Source organism: Macaca mulatta, chromosome 4, assembly GCF_049350105.2.
Source record: "Macaca mulatta isolate MMU2019108-1 chromosome 4, T2T-MMU8v2.0, whole genome shotgun sequence".
NCBI lineage: Eukaryota > Metazoa > Chordata > Mammalia > Primates > Cercopithecidae > Macaca > Macaca mulatta.
In genome coordinates this window covers 11,309,011-11,326,396 of record NC_133409.1, presented here as the reverse complement: position 1 = coordinate 11,326,396, position 17,386 = coordinate 11,309,011, and positions in this window count along the sequence as shown.

Genomic DNA, 17,386 nt, shown 5'->3' with positions numbered 1-17,386 from the left:
TTACAATTAGCACACACTTCGTGTATATTGTCGCCTGTTCTCCTTACAGAAATGTTGTTCCCCATTGTGAAGGATTCCCTTTGGTACCAGTTTTGCCTGTCCACATAAAGTATTTCATTTTAAAAACTCAGCATAAAATACAGATTGCATCTGAAAACATATTGAATATAACATACAAAGCAGAACACACAAGTTCCACATTTCAAAAGCCTCGATAACAAAAAAGAAAGATCAAATCCCTTATTAGTCTCTGTAAAGTCATTTATAAAGCTCCTGCTGATCCTGTTAAGCATGGATATAATTGACCTTTCTTTTAAATTAAAACGTAAGCTCCTCCCCAAGACAACTCAAAGTGCCAAGATTGAATGGGAACTGTTCATGTTTTTAACTCTTGGCCACAGGCACCCACGGAACTGAACTTAACAAATATATGAAAAATATCCCTTCACTTTTAAAATCCTAAGACCCAGAAATCATAATCCATGGGATTTGTTGAGTAAAGAAGAGAATCTGTGGCTCTAGGTATCCACTAAAGGAGAGCCAAAAATGTCCTGAATAATCTCAGGACCACAGCATTATTTTATGAATAACAGAACCAAGACCTCAGATTGTACAGCAGATTGGCCCTTATTGCTAGAATGGGGCCTAAACCATGCCTGGAACCCCAGATGCTACAGAGAAGGTAGAGGGGAGAGACTCCTGACCTGTTCATGCTGCAAAGGCATGCGGAAACCAAGGTGAGCAAAGGACACGAACGCTCACATTCTGTGGCCCAGGAACCTGTGATTCAGTCTCCTCATTAACAGGATTCCCAAATTTTCATCCTCCCTGCAATTTTTCGAATGTTCACTTATGGGCTTAGTCCCTTGACTGATAAGATTTGATGAACATTTCTGCACAAATTTCCCAAATCCTTGGTTTTCAAATCCTGCATTCTTGATGGAGCTGTTATGAGAATCAGGTGAGGGACTTCTCTCGTCTCTCTTTAGCCTAATGAGTCAGAGACCACTGCTCCAGTGCAAGGAAACAAACAAACAAACAAAAACAGGAAGAGCCGTGCACCTGAGAGGCTCTTTTTTAAGCCAGCTACATATTATGTGTTCCCAGAAACTTCAACAGTACCACAAATAGTCCTAACTCATCCAACATTATATAAAAATACTCTGGATAGATTGAAGTCTTTATACAACATTACAACAGCATAGCATAATGTAGCTGAAACGCACACATGCATCTCTGCAAGGACAGCTTTGCAAGGAGGATCAGCTCCTGGATAGCTCCTTCCACCTTTGGCAGGGGCCTCAAAGGTGAGAGCTGGAAACTGGGGTTTTTTTATTCCTGCCACACTTAAAAGAATGTGGACTGAAAAAACAAAGGAGAAAGTCCTTATGAAAGATTATGCAAATAGTTAGAGGAAGGTCTTCTGTTATTATTTAATAGCATAGCTGGTTTTGATCAAATACACATACCTAACTTCTGATGAAAACCCAACTCAAAGGTAACAGAAATCACTTCAGGCTCCTTTTTTGACTTGCTTTCAGACCCTAAACAGAGGTTAGTTAGCATTACAGCATTTAAGCTCTTCATGAATTTCTCTACTGAATTAACATATGTTTGGAAATGAGCTGCTGATATGAACAAAACCCAGCAGAAATGATAGAATAATCCAATGCAGTTTTAGAAGGGAATACACTAACAGGTTTCAGTAATTTAGCACGAAGTTGTTTTTTTAGAGTAAATAATCATGGATCACAATCAACGTGCTTAATTTGTAGTACTGTAAACCATACTCCTAGATTTTTTTCAAGTGTGGGGACTAGGTATAATTAATCTATCCAACTTTTCATTATGAAAATTCATAAACAGAAAAAAAATGAGAATTTGTGTAATTTAAATTTTTGTTGGTATAATTCCCCATGTTTATATATTAGTTGGATATCAGTTTTCCTTGCTCCCCTTTGGGACAATCCTGCACCACCCCACCACCCTTCACCAGCCACAGACAATCTCTCCCAGTTGTTTAACTTTAATGCAGCTGATGTGGTAGAAGAGTCCTGGTCTCAAAGGACTCCCTATTCCTCCATTTCTTCCTGATGAGTTTGCAGATCTGACCCCTGATTGAATCAAGAATGAATGCACCATTCTCAGTGTGTACACAGGCAGCAGTCAATGGAGTACAATCAAAGGGAAGAAAGATTTTCCTCAGGATTTTTGAAATATTAAAAACATTAGAGTTCCGTATCCTTAATTTCCAATTCATTATCAAGATTGCTTTTTATTTTTTAAGTTAGCTGTTAAATCATTTTTAAAGATTACACAGAAAACACAAGACTATGTGTCATAATTAAAAAAAAAAAAATCAAACAGTACGGAAGTCTCTGACAGGAAAGAGATGGCCCTCCGTTCCCTACCCATCTCCCCAGCTCATTTGTGTCCCCAGAGGACATATACTACATCTTTTAGTATACATTCTCATATTCATATTCTCTCTCTTTTTTCATGAAAAATTTAAAACAGAAACTTAGAATTTCAGTAATGTTAATTTTTGTTGATATAACTCTTCATGTTTGTATATTGGCTGGATATTAGCTTTCCTTGTACACTATTTAAACACCTGCCTCCAAAACTCAGTCTCTCTTTCTTTTCTCTGCCTACTTATCTCTATTACCTATCTATCATCTATTATCTATTTATCTATTCATCAATCCATCTATCCATTATCTATCATCTCTATCTATCTGTCTATCATCTATCATCCATCTACCTATTATCTGCCTAGCTACCATCTGTGTGTCATCTGTCTTCCTATCCAGCTACAGAGAGGGACTGTCTTTGGTTTTAGTTTTTTATAAATACTATAACACATAATTCAGTGACGTTTCACTTGGTAATCAGTCTTGAAAATCTGCCTATGCCATTCCATCTACACAGACCTGACTCCTCACTCTGTAGAGTAAGCCACACCGTTAATCCCCTGCTGCTGCATGTCCCAGCGATTTCCACTTTCCCACATCAACAGCTCCTGCCTTTAGATCACTTCTGAGTCTTAGTACCTTACATGGAAATGCTTCTCTCTTCACAACCATGTTTAAAAAATAATACATATTCTTATCTAGATTGCGTGGGGTTTTTTTTTTACATTAATGTTTTATATTTACTTTGAATTTTTTGCTTACAATATAAGATGAGGATTTATTGTTATTTTTTTCCCTAAGCATATTCAATTTTCTCAACATCTTCCTTTCTCCACTGGTTTGAAATGCTGCTTTTCTTTGGGGTGCACTGAATTTTGGACAGTGCCTACCAAGTTTTTCTACATCATCCACTGTCTCTGGCAAGGCAATACCCTTGGTTTCAGGCAAAAGCATCACGAGGCCACCACAGATGGATGCCAGGATACCTAGGCAATAGGGAAAGGTGTTACTGCCCCTGGGAAGACACAGCTGGGCCTTCCCCCACAGGCCTCCTCACTGTGAAGCCACTGTGTTACTCACTGGAGTAGCTCTCAACCACAGCAACCTCTGCATCCCACATCACTGCCTTGGCTCTCTTTTGTCGTGATTTCAAATGTTCTCTCCTTTCCTCAAACCCTCAGTTATGGCCCCTGCACACCTGGCAGCCACGGGTTCACTCACACATCTCACAGTGATTGACTGAGTGCCTTCTCAGGGACCAACACCCAAGGCCTCCCCTCCTACATCACAGAGAAACAGAAGTGCTGGAGGGGAGTCCCCTCTGCACCCAATCACTGACACTCTCGCCTGTTCCTCTCCCTCCCATTCCTCCTGTCATCTTACACTGGAATAACTGTCTTGGTGTCTACCCCAGGGCCAGCACTCACTTAGACTTGCCTTTTTGGGTGCCTCACTGTAGTGATTAACCCTTTCTCCAGTATCTTTAACCTATTGGGAGAAGCTTTCAAACACATTCAGATCTTTCTTGTTTGACCAGCCTTATCTCATTCTCACCTCATCCTTCCATTACCATCCTTTCTTTTACTGTTCTCTAGAGCCAAAGTTCTTGAAAGCCACCCTCTCCTATTTTCTCCACTTATTTGTATCCAAGTGGTGTGCTAGTAAATGTCTAACAACTGGCTTTGGGCAATCAAGCCCTGACTGGCAGCATCTGCCAATGTGCATGGTGTAAATGCTCCCACTGTGGGTCCTTCAGTCTACTGACACAACATCCCTGACTGTGCCACTGGGAAGAGATGCAGGAGCCCCATCACTGGGGCTTCCACCATAAAGATGTAGCAGACACAATCTCAGGAGCACAGGTTATACTGAAGATGTAGTAGATGAATTAGAAACTGATGATTGTTGAGACTAAAATCAGTTCTTACTTTAAATGCATAGACATTAATGTAAGACAACAAGAAATATGAAAAAACAAAGAGGTAAAATAAAACACCACCAAAGGACACAATAATTTCCCAGTAGCTGGCCCCAAAGAAATAAAGATATATTAACAACCTGACAAAGATTTCAAAATAATTATTTGAAGAAAGCTTGGTAAACTTCAAGAAAATACAGAGAATTCAATAAAATCAGAAAAACAATAAAAGATCAAAATGAGAAATGTAATGGAGAGATTAAAACTGTTTAAAAAGTAAAACAGAGCCGGGTGCGGTGGCTCACGCCTGTAATCCCAGCACTTTGGGAGGCCGAGGCGGGCGGATCACAAGGTCAGGAGATCGAGACCACGGTGAAACCCCGTCTCTACTAAAAATACAAAAAATTAGCCGGGCATGGTGGCGGGCACCTGTAGTCCCAGCTATTTGGGAGGCTGAGGCAGGAGAATGGCATGAACCTGGGAGGCGGAGCTTGCAGTGAGCCAAGATTGGCCTGGGTGACAGAGCGAGACTCCATCTCAAAAAAAAAAAAAAAAAGTAAAACAGAATTTCTGAAACTGGAAAAATAATAAAGTGAAAAATGCAATAGACAGCATCAAAAGCAGAATTCATCATGTAGAATAAATAATCTGTGAACTTGAAGACAGGTTATTTGTGAATATAGAATTGAAGGAGAAAAATAGTGAAAAAAAAGCTTACAGGACTTACGAGGCAGCATGAAAAGAGCAAATATTTTAGTTATAAGAGTTCACAAAGGAGAAAAAGGGGGTAGAAAGCTTATTTTAAAAATAACAGAAAACTTTCTAAGTCTAGGGAAAGATACCAACATCCAGGTCCAAGATGGTCAAAAGTCTCTAACTAAATTCAGTTCAAACATAACTACATCAAGACAAAGTTAGACTGTCAAAAATCAAAGACAAAGAGAAAATCATAAAAGCAGCGAGAAGAAGCAAATCACATATAACAGAGTTCCAGTAAGGCTAGCAGCAAAGTTCTCAACAGGTTCCATACAGGCCAGGAAAGAGTAGGATAATATATTATAAGTGCTGAAGAAAAACACTACACACCAAGGATACTGCATTCACCAAAGCTGTGCTTCAGAAATGGAAAGATCAAGCTTTTACTAAACAAACAAAAGCTGAGGAAGTTCATTAACCCCAGACCTGTCTTACAAGAAATGCTAAAGGGAGTCTGTAAGATGAAAAAAGATGCTAATTAGTAACAAAAAAAGAAACCAGAAAACTCACTGGTTAAAGTAAGTACACAGTCAAATTCATAATATTCAAACACTTTAATGGTGGCCACATATATCTGTAATATGAAAGTATGAATCTCTTATATCTTTAGCATGAAGGTTAAAAGACAAAACTATTTAAAATAATAGCTACAATAATTTGTTAAGGGATATATGCTATAAAAAGATATACATTGTGACATAAAAAGATTTTAAATGCAGGGAGATGTGGAGTAAAAGTGCAGAACTTTTATGCAATCAAAGTTAAGCTGTTATCAGCATAAAATAGCCTGATATAACTATAAGACTTTTTTGTAAGCATCATGGTAACCACAAAGCAAAAGCATAAGGTAGATATACAAAAGATAAAAAGGAATCAAAGCATCCCACTAGAGAAAATCACTTAATCACATAGAAAGATAGTAAGAGAGGAAGAAAGGAACAAAGAGTCTACAAAACAACCAGAAAGCAATTAACAAAATGGTAATGGCAGACTCTTACTTATCAATAATTATCTTGAATGAAAATGGATTAAATTCTCCAATAAAAAGATATACAGTGGTTGAATAACTAAAAAACAAGATCCAACTACATGCTGCATACAGGACACTCACTTCACCTATAAGGACACAAATAATGTCCTTAAAGTAATGGGATGGAAAAAATATTCCAGCAAATGGAAACCAAAAGAGAGCAGGTGTCGTTATACAGATTGAGTATCCCTAATCCAAAAGTGTGAAATCTGAAATACTCCAAAATTAATAAAATTTTAAGTGCCGACATGATGTTCAAAGGAATTGCTCATTGGAGCATTTTGGATTTTGGTGTTTAGAGATGCTAAAACGGTGAATATATAATGTATATTAGTCCATTCTCAGACTACTAAAAAGAATACTACCTGAGACTGGGTAACTATGAAGAGGTTTAATTGACTCAGTTCCACAGGCTTAACAGGAAGCATGACTAGGAGGCCTCAGGAAACGTAACCATGCCGGAAGGTTAAGGGGAAGCAGGCACCTTCCATCAGATTTCATGAGAACTCACTCACTTTCATGAGAACAGCAGGAAGGAAACTGCTCCCATGATCCAATCACCTCCCACTGGGTCCCTCCTTTGACATGTTGGGGATTACAATTCAAGATGAGATTTGGGTGGGGCCACAGCCAAACCATATCATAATGCAAATATTCCAAAATAAAAAAAAATTTCAAAATTCTAAAAAACTAAATCATATTGTAATTCAAATATTCCAAAAAAATTCAAAATTGAAAACACTTCTGGTTTTAGGAATTTTGGATAAGGGAAACTCAATCTACATGAGGTAAAACAGACTTTAAGTCAAAAACCGTAAAAAGAGACAAAGAAGGTCATAATATAATGATAAAGAGATCAATTTGCTATAACAATTATAAATACTTATTTATATATATACCCAAACTTCTAATACATACATATAACAGCTAAAAAATTTAATAGATCTCAAAGGAGAGCTAGACTGTAATAAAATCATAGTAGCAGACTTCAATAGCTCCACTTAGCTCCATAGTAGCAGACTTCAACAGCTCCAGACAGAGAATCATAATGGAAACATGAGACTTAAACTACACTTTAGGCCAAATGAACCTAACAGAAATATGCAGAATATTCTGTCCAATGGCAGTAGAATACACATTATTCTCAAGTGCACATAGAACTTTCTCCACAATAGATCATATGTTAGGTCACAAAACAAGTAAACAAATTTAAGAAGATTAGAATCCTACCAGGTATTCCTTTCAGATTATAATTGTATGAAACTAGAAATCAATGACAAGAGAATATTGGAAAATCCACAAATACATAGAAATTAATCAACATGCTCCTGAACAATCAATGAGTCAAAGAAGATATTAAAAGATAAATTTTTAAAAACTCAAAACTAATGAAAATGGGCACACTAACATACCAATAACTTACCGTATGCAGCAAAAGTGGTTCTAAGAAGGAAGCTTTTAGCAATAAATACTTACATCAATAAAGAAGAAAGATATCAAATAAGCAATCTAACATTACACCTCAAAAAAATAGACAAAGAAGAAAAGAAAAACTAACCCAACAGTTAGTAGAAGGAAAGAAATAATAAAGATCACAGCAGAAATAGTGAAGTAGAGACTAGAAAAATGATAGAAAAAAGAAATAAAACTAATATTGGTTTTTAAAAAGATAAAAAATGACCAACTTTTAACTAGATTAAGAAAACAAAGAAAACTCAAACAAAATCAGAAAGAGGAGACATTACAATAGATATTACAGATGTACAAACAATCATAAGAGACTACTGTGAACAATTATATATCAACAAATTGGATAACTTAGAAGAAATGAATGAATTCCTAGAAGTGAAAAACCTACCAAGACTGACTCAGAAAGAAATAGAAAGTCTGAACAGAGCAATAATAAGTATAAGATTGAATCAGTAATAACGAGTCTTCCATCAACAAAAAGCCCAGGACCTAATCATATCTGAATCACTGCTGAATCATACCAAACATTAAAAGGACTAATATCAATCCTCCTCAAACTCTTCCAAAAAGTTAAAGAAAAGGGAATGCTTTCAAGTTCATTTTATGAGGACAGCATTATGCTGATATGAAACACAAAAAAGAATACTGTAAGGAAAGAAAATTACAGGCAATACCCCTGATGAACATATGTGCAAAAATCTTCAACAAAATACTAGGAAATGGAATCCAACAGAACAGTAAAAGGATCATTCACCATGATCAAGTGGGAATTGTCCCAGGAATGCAAGGATAGTTCAACATACACAAATAAATAAATGAAAGGATAAATGGATGACAAAAAGGTGTGTATACATATGTGTGTCTGTGTGTTACATACACATTGTTGTATGTATATATATACACACATATAATATACATATAAGTGTGTCTTATATACAGACACACACACAATGGAATATTTTCAGCCTTAATAAAGAAGGAAATCCTGCCTTTGCATCAACATGGATGAACCTGCAGGACATTATGATAAGTGAAATAAGCCAGACACAGGAAGGAAAATACTGTGTAATCTCACTTATATGTGGAATCTAAGAAAGTTGAACTCTTAGAAACGGAGTAGAATGGTGATTACCAGAGCTGGGGAAGGGAGAAATGGAGGGATATTGGTCAAAAAATACAAATGCGCAGTTTTGCAAGATAAATAGGTTCTGGAAATCTAATGTACAGAATGGTGACTACAGTTAACAATACTGTATTGCATACTTGAAATTTGCTAAAAGAGTTGATCCTAAGTGTTCCTACCATGTACACAAGATATGTGAATGATGGCTATTTTAATTAACTTGATTATGGTAATAATTTCACAATGTACATTTATATTAAAACATTACATTGTACATCTTAAATATATACAATTTTTGTCAAGTGTATCTCAATAAAACTGGAAAACATAATTGAAGAGTAACGAAAAAAATTAAAAGCTATTATGTGACAAAGGACATTATCAACAAAGTGAAAAACAACCTACTGATGAAGCAAACCTATTAACAAAGGCCTGGTATACAGAATATATTAAAATCTCTAGGCTGCGCTCAGTGCCTGACACCTGTAATCCCAGCACTTTGGGAGCCCAAGGTGGGAGGATCACTTGAACCCAGGAGTTCAAGGCTGCAGTGAGCTGACTGGGTCACTGCACTCCAGCTTGGGTGACAGGGTGAGACCACCGTCACTTAACCCATTTCTTGTTTAGAAAAAAAAGTGCAGCAGTGCAGCTCACTGCCAGCACAGTATTCTTTGAGCAAACAAGAAGAGAAATGGGGGAAAAAAAAAACCTCTTATAATTCAACAACAAAAAGAAAAACAAGAAGGTAAAGAGACATTTTTCCAAAAAAGATATACAAATAGCCAACAAGTGAAATGATGGTTAACATCATTAGTCATTAAGAAAATGCCAATAAAATCATAATGAAATAAGACTTCATATACATTAGGATGTCTATAATTTAAAAAATAGAGAATAACAAGTGGTGGTGAAGATGTAAAGAAATTAGAATCCTGTCCATTGTTGGTGGGAATGTAAAATGGTTCAGCCACAGTGGAAAACAATTTGGCAGTTCCTTAAAATGGTAAACATAGAATTACCATATGATCTAACACTTCTACTCTTAGGTATATAGACAAAAAAATTGAAAACAAGTACCCAGATACCTTGCATGAGAAGGTTCATAGCAGCACTATTACAAAAGCCACAAGTTGGAAACAACCCAAATGCCAATCAGTAGATGAGGGGATAAACAAATTGTGGTTTATAGAGCCACAAAAGGGAATGAAGCACTGGTACATGCTGCATGGCTAAACCTCGAAAGCAAGGGCTGGGATGGGGGCATGGAAAGTAATAGCTTACCGGGTACCACATTGTATTTTGGGGCAATGAAAATGTTTTGGAACTGGATGGAGGTGGTGGTTGCCATGCACTACATAAAACTAATTGTTCACTTTAAGATGGCTAATTTTCTTATGAGAATTTCTCAATTATAAAATACCTTCCATGTATTCTTTCTAAGGATGACACTAGAGTTCATTGAGTATCAGATACAGAGGTTTGCTCTGGAAAAATGAAGTAGTAATTTTTTTGAAAAAGGATGATGTGGGATTCAAGATATGGGGGATCAAATGTCAGAGAAGCAAGGGGATCTTCTGGATGACAGTCCATGGAGATCCCATGACAGCTGGACAGCAGGCCAGCTGTGTACCCAGGACCAGCCAGAGCAGGGATGATGGCTCCCAAGAAGCTCTAAGAACATCGCTAGATGGCCTCATGGGTTTGTGGGCATATTGAAAAGGTTTATAAAACTGAGAATTTGGAGTAGAATTAGAAAAATGACATAAAAGCTTACAGAAAAGAAAATAATAAATTCTAGGGAGAAATATAAAAGTATACTACATGCCTCAGTTATAAATAGCATTTTCATAGTCATGAAGAAATATGAACACTGAATATTTACTTAAACAAAATTACAATATAATTATGCAATTAGGTACATATAGCAAAAGGATGTGTGTGTATATGTAGTATGTATGGTGTTTGTGGTGTGTGCGTGGTATGTGCACGGTGTGTGTGTATGATGTGTGTATGGTGTGAGGTGTGTGCAGTGTGTGTGGCATTTATTGTGTGTATGTGTATGTACAGTGTGGTATGTAGGTGGTTATGTGGTGCATATGGTGTGTCTATGAGAGTGTGTTGTGAGTGTATAGTACGTGTGTGAGGTGTGTGGTGTACGTGGTGTATGTGTGCATAGTATCTATATGGGGTGTGTGGTGTGTAAGGTCCTTGTGCTGTGGTGTGTGTGAATCTGTGTTGTGTATAGTGTGTTGTATGGTATATGTGTATGCATCGTGTCTGTGGTGTTATGTGGTGTGTGTGTGCGTAGTATATACGGGATGTGTGTGCATGTGGCATGTGTGTAGTATGTGGTATGATGCTGATGGTGCATTAAACGGAGTTAAATCCTAATATTCCCAGCTGGGAAGTCTATAGGTGTGTTAGTCCGTTCTCACATTGCTATAATACCTGAGACTGGGTAATTTATCAAGAAAACAGGTTTAATTGGCTCACAGTTCTGCAGGCTGTACAGGAAGCACAGGCTTCTACTTCTGGGGAGGCTCTGGGAACCTTCCAATCATGGCGGAAGACAAAGTGTGAGTAAGACGCAGATGGCGGCTAGGCGCAGTGGCTCACGCCTGTAATCCCAGCACTTTGGGAGGCGGAGGTGGGCGGATCACGAGGTCAGGAGATTGAGATCATCCTGGCTAACACGGTGAAACCCTGTCTCTACTAAAAATACAAAAAATTAGCGGGGCATTGTGGCGGGCACCTGTAGGGAGGCTGAGGCAGAACCCGGGAGGCCCAGCTTTCAGTGAGCCGAAATCGCACCGCTGCACTCCAGCCTGGGTGACAGAGGGAGACTCCCTCTAAAAAAAAAAAAAAGAGAGAGAGAAAAAAAAAGATTCAGATGGTGGGAGCAGGAGCAAGGTTGGAGGAGGCGCCACACACACTTAAACAACCAGATTTCCTGAGAACTCACTATCAGGAGAACAGCACGAGGAGATGGTGCCAAACCATTCATGAGTGACTGCCCTATAAGCCAATCACCTCCCATCAGACCCCGCCTCCACAGTAGGGATTACAAATTGACATGAGATTTGGGCGTGGACACAGATCCAATTCGTATCAATAGGTAATGATTAAAACCGAAAAAAGAAGTACCACGGTCAGAAAGTTATTTAAAGAGTTGAAGGTAAATGCCAATAGGATCAGTTTAAAGAGTCGGAAGTGTTTGCCTCAGAAGAGAAGGACATTCAAGCTTTTTTATACAGCTTTTTGACTCTTTAAACTATGCACATACATAAAGTTGATTTTAGAAAACTAAAAATGTTAAAACGTTCCAAAACAGATTGGATGAGTACACACTTCATCATGATTGTGGCTGAGGGAGATTGGGTTAGAGAAGAGAGGATGAGACCAGGAAGTTCCAGGGATTGAGGAAAAGTTGAAATGACGAAATGTTCATAATTGTTAATGGCAGGTTGTGGGAAAGTTGGTAAGTTGCTTCATGTTTGTTCACTCTGTACTTTTTCATACATTTAACATTTCTTAAATTAGTATAATAATGAACTATGTAATCAGCTACAGAGTTGAGGGTGTGGAGCTCACCCAGGACAGCTGAGCTACCGGTGTAAAATGAACGGTATTTTAAAAAATGACTATTTGAGGAACTAACAGAACTAGGACACCCTAGTCAAGGGTTGATAAGAAAGGACCCCAGGGCTCTGTCTCAGCTCTCCTGGCCACACCTGGAGGACATGGGCTTCTCCAAGGTCACACTTTCAGTAGGTATTGATGAAGGATATGGAGACAACTGAAGCTCTGGGCGCTGCATGATCTGAGAAGAGAAGCTCCGGGAACATGGGAGCTGAGTTTCAGATACCTGAGGGCTGTCATCCAGCAGAGGGAGTAGGTGACCACTGACCTAGGGAGAGACCCTTATCAAGGCTACATTCGTTGATGGCCTTCTTTGTGTGAGGTGCTGCTATGACTACATTAAATTTCCACTTACCTAAATCCAATTTTGTGCACTTGTTTTCTACTCTTGTAGGAAGGACAACAGCGACAACCTCAAACCAGTAATCTAGTCAAAAGAGCAATTCCCAAGGCACGACATGTAGGGAATGCAGATTCATCAGCACCCACAGAGACTACAGTGATTGCCGATAATGCCAACTTAATGCCTGGCCAGCAGCATGGATCGTGACCTCCACTTTTCTTTCGTGTTTACAGAACCACAAAAAAGTGCAGTGTTTTCATTCTTGTTGCTTGTTTCACAGGTCTACAGAATCTACTTTTTAAAGTCAAAAACGGACTTAGTGCTGGACAATAAAAGTATAAACTCAGTATAGTGCATAGTATTTTTTTCATATACATATGAATATATATACGCTTTTACACATGTATGCATATGTATCATATGGGTCAAAACACTAGATGGAATGGAATTTTTTAATTGAAATAATTTCCGGTTATTAAGCATATCAGCTACCTTTAAAGTATTCATTTTACTGTATTTATATTAATTATTGACGCTTGAACTTCAGAATAGTGGAGAATAAAAGTTAAACATCGCAAGAAGATTTCTCCTTTATTACTTCTTTAAATCAGAGAAAAGATGTTTAAAGAGAAAATAGGAAGTATCTTCCCCACTCCACATAATTTATGAAGTAAATTATCATACCATAAAGAGACACCAAATAAAATCTGTGGGTCTCAAAACATTAGGAGCACTGCTTCCGTGAAATCAGTTAAAGCACACACCCATATTGGTCATCCATTGAAACATATTATTTTCCTGAGTAAATTCTCCACAATTCTGAAAATCGGTGAAAAGATCATCTCATGTTACTTCTACACAAAACCAAGCAGCGCATGTGGCTCTCCACGTTTCAGGGCATACACATCCCTTTCCACAGGGGATCAATGTGCCCTACGGGAAGCTACTTCTTGCCTTTTAAACCAGATTCAGTAAACAAAAACTGTTTTGTATAGCTGACACAGGATCACATCGATTGCACGAAAAAGGTCAGTCTATGGAAGGAAAGTTACAAAGGCAAACAGGGCACGTTAAGGAGGCGTAACCAATCACATGGATTTTCTGCTGTTGGAATTTTTTTCGGGTCAAAAATACAGGTACTAGGACTCCCTGAATCCAGCAGGTGTTAGAGGAAGGCAGAGGGCGGCCTCCTGCAAAACATCTACCTTTGCCAGTTTCTAATTCAGGGTCCAGGAGCTGGAGCATCCGTGCTCCCCGTGCTTGCGCTTGGAAGCAGAAACGCCCTCAACCCTCACTTCTCACAAGGCCTCCGACCCACCTACCTGGGGCTCAGCCCGGGAGCCAGCGGCTGGACGGAGCGAGGTTGCGCCCTGGAACACCGGGCAGGCGAGGAAGGAGAAAAGCCCAGCTGGCGGCTTAGAGGCGAGGGACGTGCCTTTCCCAGCGGCCTCGCCCTGGCCATCCTGACCCTGAGGGAAGGGGTCAGCCCAACCGCGCCCCGTCCACCTCTCCGCCTCCCGCCCCGGCACCGCGCCGCGCCGCGCCGCGCCCAAGTCCCCGCCCAGTGCCCGCGCCTCCGTGGAGCGCAGGCGACCTTGGTCCAGTCCCGCGGGGCCCCTCGTGCGCTCCAGAAGCATCAGTGGCCTCCGGGAGGCCACGGGCCCGCTGCGGCTCCCACCCTGGCGACCCTGGATTGCTCTCCCCATTCTCAGCCTCACCCCCCCACTCCTTCCACCCCATATTTTGCGGCCTCTAAGGACACGAACCATCTGCTGGCTGAAGTCGCTTGGACTGAACCCCGCCGAAGATTTTGGCAGCTGCACACTCCCTCCCAGGGAGGTGAGGACGCCCGGCGAAGTGTGGGGTCTGCCGCCCCCTGCCGGCCTGGCTGACGTTCGCTTCTGTTTCCACGGGGCCCAGCAATGTTCCAAGTGCAACGTTTGGAAGGTAAGGCTGAGAATAAATGCTGTTTACAAATTCCAGAAAAGAAAAAAAAAAAATGTTGCTCTTCTGTTTAGCAAAAGGTTTTCCCAGACAAGCCAGAACTTCTGTGGGTAATATTTAAATCTTAAGTGCATCCGAGCTGTTGCCTGCAGGCGCTGGTATTGCCCAATACCAGCTTCAGGACAATGTTTCAGTTTCAATGACATAGTTTCAGGACATAGTTTCAGGACAGTGTCTCTGAAAACTCCAGGCTCTTGGATGAAGCAACCTTTCGACATTAAGTATGCAGCATCATGTAACGGGTCCTACGATTTACCCGTCATGCAAAAGGAGCAAGTCTGCAAAACAGGGCTTTCAAAGAGTCTTTTTAGAAGGAAAAAAAAACGTTGGAATAGCTGATTCGTTGCCTATTTGTTGTTGACTTTACATCAAAACTGATCCCCTGAAAGGTATTTATGGGTATTAACGATAAATAATGAAAAGGATCAAAATAGGAATGTTTCATTCAGTTTAACCTGGCCTATGCAGTACACTTCAGGCCCTAGACTCTGGTTTGAACTCTGCGATTTCTACCATTCCTTGGCTTTGTTTGCTTCAGACTGATCAGAGTTCTGATCACAGTTCTGTGAATACGGTAGGTGCTCGATAAATGCTTATTCTGGTTACTGCCATTGATGCCTGTGGCAGTAACTGCAGACCAGCAGGCTCCCACAGCAAGTAGGCGTGGGGCTGGAGGGCCTGACTCTGGCATCCAACCCTGCTCCATCCGCCACACTAGCCGTGTGACTTTGGGGAAGCTATGAACCTCTGCTGAACTCTCTATTAATAATGTGAGAGTGGTAGTAATAGCACCTCCCTTATAGGGTTGGAGTGAGGAGTAAATGAAATAACCTGTGTAAAGGACCTAGTGTGGTACCTTGTGTTGTGTAAACTACTCATGGGACAGGGGACTAGTATCCAGAATATACAAGGAACTCAAACATCTCCACAGCAAAAAAAATATATATATATATTAAAATATGGGCAAATGATTTGAATTATCAAAAGAAGACATTACAAATGTGCAACAAGTGTATGAAAATGTGCTCAACGTCACTAATCCTCAGGGAAATGCAAATCTAAACCACAATGAGCTATTGTCTCATCCCAGTAGGATAACTATTGTCAGACAAAAAATAACACATGCTGGTGAGGATGCAGAAAAAAACGGGAACTTTTCTACACAGTTGGTGGGAATTTAAACTACTACTGTAATTCTGGAGAACAGTATGGAGGTTCCTCAAAAAACTACAAATATAAGTACCTTATGATCCAGCAATCTCACTACTGGGCATTTATCCAATGGAATGGAAATCATTGCATCAAAGAGTCCTCTGCAGCCCCAGGTTTATTGCAGCACTAGTCACAATAGCCAAGATACGAATCAACCTAGTTGTGTGACTACACATGAATGGACAAAGAAAATAAGGTATATACATACAATGGAATACTATTCAGCCATAAAAAATAATGGAATCCTATCGTTTGCAGCAACATGGATGAAACTAGAGGACAGTATGTTAAGTAAGCCAAGAACACAAAGGTAAACACTCACAAAGGTTCTCACTCATAATGTTGCCATAGGTGGCTATTAAGGTATGAGCAGGGCAGAAGAGGGCTTCCCCCACCACTGCCCCAAACACACACAAGGAGTGTTGCCAACCATCAGATGATGGTCAGGATGGTTATTAACGGTCTCACTAAAGTAATAATTGGTCACAGCTGGCACCAGTGAAAAGCAGTCTCCCAAGAGATAGAAAACACCTATCATCAGCAGCTTCCTGATAAGATCTCAGGAACTGGGCAAGTGGGGAGAAGGGACCTGAGACCTCGGAAGCATACCAATGTATAAAACCCCCAAGTCCAAAGGTCAAGGTGCACACTTGCCTTTCAAGTCGCCCACTTGGCCCTATTCCAAGTGGACTTTCCTTCCTTTCATTCCTGCTCTAAAGCTTTTTAATACGCTTTCACTCCTGCTCTAAACACTTGCCTCAGTCTCTCCTTCTGCCCCATGCCCCTCAGTCAAATTCATGCTTCTGAGGAAGCAAGAATTGAGGTTGCTGTAGACCCGTATGGATTTGCTGCTGGTAACAATATGCGGCAGCTAAAAAAGTTTATCTCAAAGAAGTAAAAAGTAGAACAGAGGACAGTAGAGGCCTGGAAGGGTGGGGAAAGGGGGAATAGGGAGAGCTCGGTTAAAGGCTACGAAATTACAGCTGGATAGCAGTAATATGTTCTAGTGTTCTATACCACTGTAGGATAAATATGGCTAACTTTATATATTATAAAGTTTCAAGCAACTAGAAAGAGCATATTGAATGTTTCCAACACAAATGAGTGATAAACTTTGAGATGATTGGTGGATATGCTAACTACCCCTCTTCGATCTCTATACATTGTATGTATTGAAATATCTCTATGTACTCTGTGAACATGTGCAATTATTATTTGTCAATAATTTTTTTTATTTTGATCTCATAGAATTAGAGAGTAGAATGGTGGTTACCAGAGGATGAGGAGGGTAGTTGGGGAGAGGAGAATGGAGAGAGGTTCGTCAATGGGTACAAAGATTCAATTAGATAGAAAGAATAAGTTCTGCTGTTCTGTTACACACTAGGGTGACTATAGCTAATAATTATGTGTTGTACATTTGAAGATAACTAGAAGAGAGGATTTAGATCTTCTAAGAAGAAAGGATAAATGTTTAAAG